The sequence below is a fragment of the Ranitomeya variabilis genome, chromosome 4 (genome assembly GCF_051348905.1).
Source record: "Ranitomeya variabilis isolate aRanVar5 chromosome 4, aRanVar5.hap1, whole genome shotgun sequence".
Classification (NCBI taxonomy): Eukaryota; Metazoa; Chordata; class Amphibia; order Anura; family Dendrobatidae; genus Ranitomeya; species Ranitomeya variabilis.
The window spans coordinates 576,993,084-577,004,012 of record NC_135235.1 but is presented as its reverse complement, the minus strand read 5'-3'; positions in this window follow the sequence as shown (position 1 = coordinate 577,004,012).

Below are 10,929 nucleotides of genomic sequence, written 5' to 3'. Positions count from 1 at the left end.
GCGGGGAAGATGTGCGTGTCTGTGTGCGGTTGCTTGTGTGTGTCTGCGGCGATCGCGGGGGTGTGCGGGGATCACGGGGCTGTCGGGCGTCTGTGCGGGGCTGCTGGGGGCCTGCGCCTGGCTGTCGGGGGTCTGTGGCGGGCTGTCAGGGTCTGCGGCGGGCTGTCGGGGGTCTATGCGGGGCTGCTGGGGGTCTGTGGCAGGCTGTGGGGGTCTGTGCCAGGCTGTGGGGGTCTGCGGCGGGCTGTCGGGGGTCTGTGCCAGGCTGTGGGGGGTCCTTGGGGGTGTGTCCACGTGCAGGCATTGTCCGATGGGACTACAAGTTCCATCGCGCTATGCCTACTACAGTGACAGTGATTGACACATTAGCCAATGATGGGACAGTAGTAGTCCCATCATCCGGCTATTGTGTTGATTGTAAAAAAAAAAAAAAACACAAACATACAACAGAACATACAACATATAACATATGACAGTACATACAACATATGACAGTACATACAACATATGACAGTACATACAACATATGACAGAACATACAACATATGACAGAACATACAACATATGACAGTACATACAACATGCAACATATGACAGTACATACAACATATGACAGAACATACAACATACAACATATGACAGTACATACAACATACAACAGTACATACAACATATGACAGAACATACAACATATAACATACATACATATAGACATACTGTACATTCATACATTACATACAATACATACATATAGACATACAGTACATATAACAGAGTACATACTCACCATCACTTGTCACTTTGTTCCCCGAAGCCAGTGTCACCTGTAAAAAATATTAAAATAACAAACAAACAATATACTCCCTGATCTGCAGAAATCCACGAGTGTACCACGACGATCTCCCATGGAGAGCAGCAGCATCAGCTCATGCGACCGCTCTCTAGGGGCTCCAGAAATACAATGATGGGAGGGAGGTATCCTTCCGCACTGTATTCCTCTGCCACTGTAAAAAATAGTCCCTAGACTCACTTTTGGCATTGCTGTGTGAGAAAGTTCCCACGCAGCAATGCCATAAAGTGAGGCACTGAACTCAGGTAACCTCAATGATGCACTGCAGGAGCCATTGTCTCCTGTCAGTGTGTTACTGAAGGTCCTATAGAGCAGTGACATCACCGGATGTCACTGTTCTATAGGGGAGATCGTCGTGGGACACTCGTTATTAATTGGACTGCGGCGGACAGGGAGTATACGGTTTATTATTTTACGTTTTTTGCAGGCGCTCAAGTATGGTAAGTATGGTTAAATTAAGAATAATAAAATACTTTTTTCTGGCTGTGTCTTTATTTTTTTTAACTCTTTCACTACTCTAGGATTAATAATGGATAGGCGTCTTATTGACGCCTCTCCATTATTAACCCTGCTTAATGTCACCTTACAATAGCAAGGTGACATTAACCCCTTATTATCCCATATCCCACCGCTACTCGGGAGTGGGAAGAGAGGGGCTAAGTGCCGGAATTGGCGCATCTTACAGATGCGCCATTTCTGGGGCCGCTGTGGACTGATATTTGTAGCCGGGGGGGCCAATATCCATGGCCCCTCTCTAGGCTATGAATATCAGCCCGCAGCTGTCTGCGTAGCCTTTCTAGCTATAGAATATAGGGGGACCCCATGTCATTTTTTTGGGGGGGGTCCCCCTATTTTAATAGCCAGTAAAGGCTACGCAGACAGCTGCGGGCTGATATTCATAGCCTGGAAAGGAGCCATGGGTATTACCCCCTTCCTAGGCTACCAATATTGGCCCCCGGCCGTCGGCTTTCCCCCTCTGGCGCAGAAAGTTGTGCGGGAGCCCATGCTGTTTTTTCCCCGTTTTTTTCTTTATGTTTATTAATCAACATCGGCCTATCTATGGATATATCTATCTATAGATATATCTATAGATACATAGATGTTTCTATCCATATATCTATCTGGCTAATTTCACACATCAGGTTTTTGCTGTCAGGCACAATCTGGCGAGTTTTGAAAAAAAAGATCCATTTTTTTCTGCTGGATCCGTTTTTCTCATAGAGTTGTATTAGCGCCGGATTGCACCTGATGTCCACGTTTCATCCATTTTTCGCCGGATCCCTCAAAAAAGCTGACGAAACAGAGAAACGCAGAGCGATGGATCCGGCGAAAAACGTATGAAACTGAGATGTTAACTGATGAATACGGCCTCCGAATCCGTTTTTTCATGCATGTTTCCATTCAAATCATGCACATTTTCCGCTCTCTCTTTTTTTAAAAAAAAAAAACGGATCAGTTGCATCAGTTTTTCACTATTTGCAACGGATCCATTTTTTCAAAAATTCGCCGGATCCTGCCTGACGGAAACAAACTGATGTGTGAAAGAAGCCAAACTATCCATATATCTATCTACATCTATCCATCTCATTCCTTCTATCTATCTATCTATCTATCTATCTATCTATCTATCTATCTATCTATCTATCTATCTATCTATCTATATCTATCTATCTCAGGCCGGCATCACACTTAGCGTAGAAAAATACGGTCCGTTTTTTACGGGCGCAATACGCAGAAATGTTCCCAAAACAGTGTTCTATATGTAATCCGTTGGCAAGACTTTCATTGGCGGAATTTTTGCGCAATACGCTGACAAACACAACATGCTGCGATTTTCTACGCCCGTAAAATGCGGCTGCGAAATATACGGCAGATAGGAGCTGGCCCATAGAGAATCATTGGTCTGTGTGCAATGCGTTGTTTTTGCACCTCTCATACGTCTGTAAAACTCTCTAGTGTGACGCCGGCCTCATTCCTTTTATCTATCTCATTCGTTCTGTCTGTCTATCTGTGTGTAATGGAGTGTAGGTTGGACAAATGTAAAAGAGGAGGTTGGACAAGAAATTACATCACAAATCTTTTTTTTTGTTGTCAATAATAGATCTTTATTTAGCTTTCAAAAACGCATACAAATCCGCATGGAAACAATGCATAAAAAAACGCAACAAAACCGCACCTGCGTTTTCTGGCAAGAGAGGGAAGAATCTACAGCAGAAATTCCTAAGGCTAATCCACAACGTGTGCACATACCCTTATTATCCCCGAAAATGGCATAATTGCAGGTGTATGTTATCAAAACTGATGCAAAGGAAAAGTGGAGCAATTCCAGGAAACAATCAGGCTGTATGAGGGTATGTGTCCACGTTCAGGATTGCATCAGGATTTGGTCAGAATTGTCCATCAGTATTTGTAAGCCAAAACCAGGAGTGGAACAATTAGAGGAAAAGTATAATAGAAACATATGCTCCACTTCTGCATTTATCACCCACTCCTGGTTTTGGCTTACAAATACTGATGGAAAATCCTGACCAAATCCTGATGCAATCCTGAACGTGGACACATACCCTAAGGGTATGTTTCCACGGTCAGTAAACGCTGCGGGTTGGATGCTGCGTTCAGCCGCAGCGTCCAAATGTTACAGCACGTGGATGGGATTTTATGAAATCTCCACTATGCGTGCAAGGATGCCTCCGGCGTCCCTGTGTATACGCACATGCAGCTCGTCTTTCCAGACTGCAGCATGTTTGTTTATCTTGCAGATAGGCTCCGTCTCCATAAGATAAATATCACCGTCCAATCTATAAGATGCGGTGATTCCGCACGGTTCAATGAACACATGGGGAATCACCGCGAGTACAAAAGCCGGCAGCGCTTTGGACAGAGCGGACATGTGCTACGTCCAAAGCGCTGCCGTGTCGTGACCGTGGGCACATACCCTTATAGGACAATCAAAGGAGAAATGAAACTGGTTGCTATGGGCAACTGCCCCCCCATAGGTTGCACTAGTTTTGACAAATATCCACCTATAGAGTCTTCTGCTTGAAAACAAACGTTTTTTGGCCGCCTGAAAAGATGTCTTGGCACATACATTAGGCTCTGATTTGGTGGGGGGAATGCAAGGCACTTCATTCAATAAGTGGTGCCTGCTTCTGTCTACGCCCCGCCACAAATCTTACCCCAGTCAGGGACAGCCGCATGGCTTCTCTGGAGACCTGGAACAAATGAACCTGCAAGTGTTTTTACATGTAAATTATATATATATATATATATATATATATATATATATATATATATATATATATATATATATATATATATATACAGGTGCTTCTCACAAAATGTTAGAACATCATAATAATAATAATAATAATAATAATTTTTATTTATATAGCACCAACATATTCCGTAGCACTTTACAATTAAGCGGGGACATGTACAGACAATAAATTCAATACAAGTTAAGACAATTTAAACAGTGACATTAGGAGTGAGGTCCCTGCTCCCAAGCTTACAATCTACAAGGAAATGGGGGGGGACACAATAGGTGAAAAGTGCTTGTTATTTTAGGTCTGGCAATTATAATAAATAGGGATTTTCATATAAAGCTGCATGATCCGGTCATCAGCCCGTGTGTTTAAGTGCAATAGTCAAGTATCAAATGCAGTTATCGTGTGCATGGTGGGTGTGGAGACAGATGAATAGTAGGGTGCAGATTCAGAATAATATTTGGAAGGAGGGAACAGGGCAAAGTTAGTTTACTGAGTAGTTGATGTGGTAGGCTTGTTTGAAGAGATGGGTTTTTAAAGCGCGCTTGAATAGGTCAGGGCTAGATATCAGTCTGATCGTTTGGGGAAGTGCATTCCAGAGAGCTGGCGCAGCACGAGAGAGTCTTGGAGACGGAGGTGCGAGGTTCGGATTACAGGGGATGTTAGTCTCAGGTCATTTGTAGAACAGAGGGCACGTGTAGGCTGATAGACAGAGGTGAGAGAGGAGATATAAGGCGGTGCAGAACTGTGGAGAGCTTTGTGGATGAGAGAGATGAGTTTATACTGGACCCTGTAGCGAATGGGTAGCCAGTGTAATGACTGGCACAAGATGGAGGCATCGGTGAAGCGGCTGGACAGAAATATGACCCTGGCTGCCGCATTCAAGATGGATTGGAGAGGAGAAAGTCTGGTAAGAGGGAGACCGATCAGAAGAGAGTTACAGTAGTCCAGACGGGAATGAATAAGAGCGACAGTAAGAGTCTTAGCAGTTTCAAAGGTGAGAAAAGGTCGGATTCTGGACATGTTTTTAAGATGCAGGTGATAAAAGCGAGTGAGTGATCGGATATAGGGAATAAAAGAAAGTTTGGTGTCGAATGTGACCGCAAGACAGCGGGCATGCTGCTTGGGAGTTATGGTTGCACCCTTCAGGGTAATTTCGATGTTGGGTAGAGTGAGGTTAGTAGAAGGGAGAAACACAAGAAGTTCCGTTTTGGAAAGATTTAGTTTCAGATACAGAGAGGACATGATGTTAGAGACAGCAGACAGACAATCCTGGGTATTTTGAATTAGGGTAGGGGTGATGTTAGGGGAAGAAGTGTATAATTGGGTGTCGTCAGCATAGAGATGGTCTTGGAACCCAAATCTGCTGATTGTTTGTCCAATAAGGGCAGTGTATAGAGAGAAGGGGAGGGGGCCTAGGACTGAGCCCTGCGGAACCCCAATAGTAAGGGGATGAGGAGAGGAAGAGGAGCCGGCAAAAGATACAGTGAAGGAGCGGTCAGAGAGGTAGGAGGAGAACCAGGAGAGGGCTGTGTCCTTGAGGACTATAGAGCGGAGCATAGAGAGGAGGAGCTGATGATCCACAGTGTTGAATGCTGCGGAGAGATCCAGGAGAATCAGCAGGGAGAAATGACCTTTGGATTTAGCTCTTATTAGATCATTAGAGACTTTAGTGAGGGCAGTTTCAGTGGAGTGTAAAGAGCGGAAACCAGATTGTAAGGGGTCGAGAAGAGAGTTATCCGCGAGATAGTGGATTAGACGGGAGAGGACCAAGCGTTCCAGGAGTTTAGAGATGAAAGAAAGGTTAGAGACCGGTCTGTAGTTAGCAGTGCAGTTCTGGTCCAGGGATGGCTTTTTAAGTAAAGGGGTTATGATGGCATGTTTAAATGAGGAGGGAAAGATACCTGAAGAGAGAGGTTAAATATTTTAGTCAGGTGATTGGTGACCACTGGTGAGAGAGACTGCAGGAGATGTGAAGGAATGTGGTCACTGTTGCAGGTTGTAGGCCGAGCAGAAGCGAGGAGCTTGGAAACTTCTTCTTCTGAAACAGGCTCAAAGATGTCTAGTGAGTTTGAGGTGCGGCAGGGCAGGGGATCCAGGCACTGAGGATATTGGGCTGAGATATCCTGATGGATGTGGTTGATTTTTTCTAGGAAATAAGTGGTCAGATCCTCACCGCTGAGGTTGGTGATGGGGGCGGGGATGTCACAGGATAGGAAGTGAGTAAGCCAGGTGGCAAAGTGGTCTAGAAACTGGTGGGAGCAGCCTGGAGGGCAATAAACAACCGCCACTCGCAAGGAGAAGGGCTTAAAGAGTCTGACGGCGTGGACTTCGAAGGATGGAAATGTAAGTGAGGGAATCGGGGGGATGACCTGGAAAGCACATCGTGATGAAAGGAGCAAACCAACACCTCCACCCTGTCTGTTCTCAGCTCTGGCGGTATGTGAAAATTTCAGCCCAACAAACGAGAGATCGGCAGCGGCCTTGGTGTCTGAATCCTAGATCCATGTTTCTGTAATAGCCAGTCGGTTACGGGAATTAGAGAGGAAGAAATCGTGAATGTAAGTTAGTTTGTTACACACAGACCATGCATTCCAGAGAGCACAGTGGAAAGTGATAGGAGAAGGCATGCACTCAATGTTAATAAGATTAGCAGGGTTTCTATATGCAGCTGGAGGAGAGTAATGTATGCTGATGGAGGGAGGCCCAGGGTTGGGGGAGATGTCGCCTGCAACTAGTAAAAGGAGAAAAAACAGAAAGAGCAGGTGGTGGGATGATTTGTATGAGCGTTTTGAGTGCTGCATGGAGGTATTCGATGGTTTGGAGTGGGTAAGAAATGTCAGTAGAGCCTCAGAGTTATACATGGGAGAAGGGAGGGGTGGATATGGAGAGAGTGCACAGAATGTGTTGAAGGGCGGGCGAGTTGTGAGAAAGCAGAAGCAAAAACAAATAAGAAGCAGATTGATATGATCAATGCATAATGTAGTATGACTGACCAAGAAGCATGATTTTTTGTATAACTTATGCACCTTACCTGTCTCCTGCTCTGTCCAACTGCCATTGTCTAACTGCCAAGCACTTGATACTGTTGCACTTAATATCTGTTGCACGCGTGCTATCCCAGCCAGACATCAAAAACTTAATTTATTTCAGTTCTTCAATACAAAAAGTGAAACTCGTATATTATACAGTCATTACAAACAGAGTGATCTATTTCAAGTGTTTATTTCTGTTAATGTTGATGATAATGGTGTAGGTCGGGATCACACATGTGAGAAGTATGGCTGAGTCTCGCATGTTAATATCCGGCATTGCCGCTGTCACTCAGGAGCGGAGCATGCGGCTGCGTGTATTGCTATGCGGCTGCACGCTCCGCTCCTGAGTGACGGCCTCTCCAGTCTTCCTCCAGACTCTGGGACCTTGATTTCAAAATGAAATGCAAAATTTACTTTCATCTGAAAACAACACCTTGGACCACTGACAACAGTCCAGTTCTTTTTCTCCTTGGCCCAGGTAAGACGCTTCTGGCGTTATCTATTGGTCATGAGTGTCTTGACACAAGGAATGCAGCACTTGTAGCCCATGTCCTAGATACGTCTGTGTGTGGTGGCTCTTGAAGCAATGATTCCCGCAGCAGTCCACTCCTTGTGAATCTCCCAAAAATTTTTGAATGGCCTTTTCTTAACAATCCTTTTAAGGCTGCAGGTTGCTTGTGAACCTTTTTCTACCATACTTTTTCCTTCCACTCAACTTTCCATTAATATTCTTGGATACAGCACTCTGTGAACAGCCAGATTCTTTAGCAATGACCTTTAGTGGCTTACCCTCCTTGTGGAGTGTGTCAATGACTGCCTTCTGGACATCTGTCAAGTCAGCAGTCTTCCCCATGATTGTGGAGCCTACTGAAACAGACTAAGGGACCTTTTTAAACACCGCACTACACATGGACAACAAGTAGAGAGTGACAGACCTCACATTACATATGGGCAGGTAGATTGTGACAGACCACGTACTACACATGGACAAGAGGTAGAGAGTGACAGACCCTGGAATACACATGGACAACAGGTAGAGAGTAACAAACCCCACACCACAAATGGAGGACAGCAGGGACGGACTGGGACTAAAATTCAGCCCTGGCATTTGAAGTTACACAGGCCCACTTGTCACATGGTGACTTTATAATATCTTTGTACACTTGTAGGCAGGGCCGGTTTAAGGCAAAGTGGGGCCCTACGCCTAGGCAAAGTTTAAAATGGGGCCCAAAATGCTAACATATTGCACATCACACAAAAGCATTTCGGTTGTATTTACAAGTTCTGAGTTCAGGCCGCTAAATGAGTTTGATCGACAATACTGAAGTTGTTCAACACTTGTTTCCCGGCCTCTTTCCACCGTCTGAGAAAGAATGATGGGACAGAACGATCACTAACAGATCACTAACCGTTCCCCATACAGTATCATGTTATCAGCAGCACATCTACAGTTTACACCGGCGATGTGCTGCTGAGAACAATGATTTTTGTTCCGGCAAAAACAATCTGAATATGCAGCATTTTACTTGTTTAGTAAAATACACCCCATAGTCCTCCATATATTATAATGTGCTCCACAGTCCTCCATATAGTATAATACACTCCCTATAGTCCTCCATATATTAAAATACACTGCTCAGTCCTACACATAGTATAATACACTCCTCATAGTCCTCCATATAGCATAATACACTCCTCATAGTGCTCCATATAGTATAATGCACCGCCATAGTCATCCATGTAGTACAATTCACTTCCCATAGTATAATGCACCCCATAGTTCTTCACATAGTATAACGTATTCCGCATAGTCCTCGATACAGTATAATGCAGCCCACATATAGTATAATGTAGCCACCACCCTACAGAATATAATGCGGCAACCACAGAGTATAATGCAGCCACCCCACAGTATAATGCAGCCACCCCACAGAGTATAATGCAGCCACCCCACAGAGTATAATGTAACCCCATAGACTATAATACAGCCCACCTCCCCATAATATATAATGTAGCCCCCCATAGAATATAATGCAGCCCCCCATAGTATATAACACAACCTCCCCCATAGTATATAACCCAATCTCCCCCATAGAATATAATATACCCCCACAATAGTATATACCACAGCCACATAGTACATAACATGGCCTCTCCATAGAAGATAATATACTCCCCATAGTATATAGCAAAGCCCGCATAGTATATAGCACAGCCCGCATAGTAGATAAGACAGCCCACACAGCAGTATACAGCACAGCCCACACAGTATTATATACAGCACAGCCCACACAGTAGTTTATACAGCACAGCCCACACAGTAGTATATACAGCACAGCCTGCACAGTAGTATATACAGCACAGCCCGCACAGTAGTATATACAGCACAGCCCGCACAGTAGTATATACAGCACAGCCCGCACAGTGGTATATCCAGCACAGCCCGCACAGTGGTATATCCAGCACAGCCCACACAGTGGTATATCCAGCACAGCCCACACAGTGGTATATCCAGCACAGCCCGCACAGTGGTATATCCAGCACAGCCCGCACAGTGGTATATCCAGCACAGCCCGCACAGTGGTCTATCCAGCACAGCCCGCACAGTGGTATATACAGCACCGCCCGCACAGTGGTATATCCAGCACAGCCCACACAGTGGTATATACAGCACAGCCCACACAGTGGTATATCCAGCAAAGCCCACACAGTGGTATATCCAGCACAGCCCACACAGTGGTATATCCAGCACAGCCCGCACAGTGGTATATACAGCACAGTCCTCACAGTGGTATATCCAGCACAGCCCGCACAGTGGTATATCCAGCACAGCCCGCACAGTGGTATATCCAGCACAGCCCGCACAGTTGTATATCCAGTACAGCCCGCACAGTGGTATATATAGCACAGCCCGCACAGTGGTATATCCAGCACAGCCCACACAGTGGTATATACAGCACAGCCCACACAGTGGTATATCCAGCACAGCCCGCACAGTGGTATATCCAGCACAGCCCGCACAGTGGTATATCCAGCACAGCCCGCACAGTGGTATATCCAGCACAGCCCGCACAGTGGTATATCCAGCACAGCCCGCACAGTGGTATATCCAGCACAGCCCGCACAGTGGTATATCCAGCACAGCCCGCACAGTGGTATATCCAGCACAGCCCGCACAGTGGTATATCCAGCACAGCCCGCACAGTGGTATATACAGCACAGCCCGCAGAGTGGTATATACAGCACAGCCCGCACAGTGGTATATCCAGCACAGCCCGCACAGTCCAGTGGTATATCCAGCACAGCCCGCATCTCTCCTCCTCCTCCCCCCCCCCCGAGAATGTCCCCACAGTCTAGTTAAAAAAACAAAAACAAAAACACACTCCTCACCTTTCCTCTTGCCCGCATTGCTTCCTGCTCCCGTCTCAGCGGCTGCAGTCTGCCCGGGACACAGCAGGTGCGCGATGATATGACATCATCACGCACCCGCAGTGTCAGAGGCAGAGCGGGGAATGATGGGAGAGGGAGCGTCTGTAGACGCTCTCTCCTCCATCATTGCATTCAACTGTACCGGCGACGCTGGTATAGTTGAATGCGACGGCAGGGGGGTGAGTTGTCGGCGGCGGGGGGAGGCGGATCGAGCGGCCCACGACTGGCACCGGCCCTTCTGGCATTTGCTAGAAGTGCCCGATGGCCAGTCCGGCCCTGGAGGACAGGTAAAGAGTGACAGACCCTGCCCTACATATGGAGGACAGGTAGAGAGTGACAGACCCTGCAC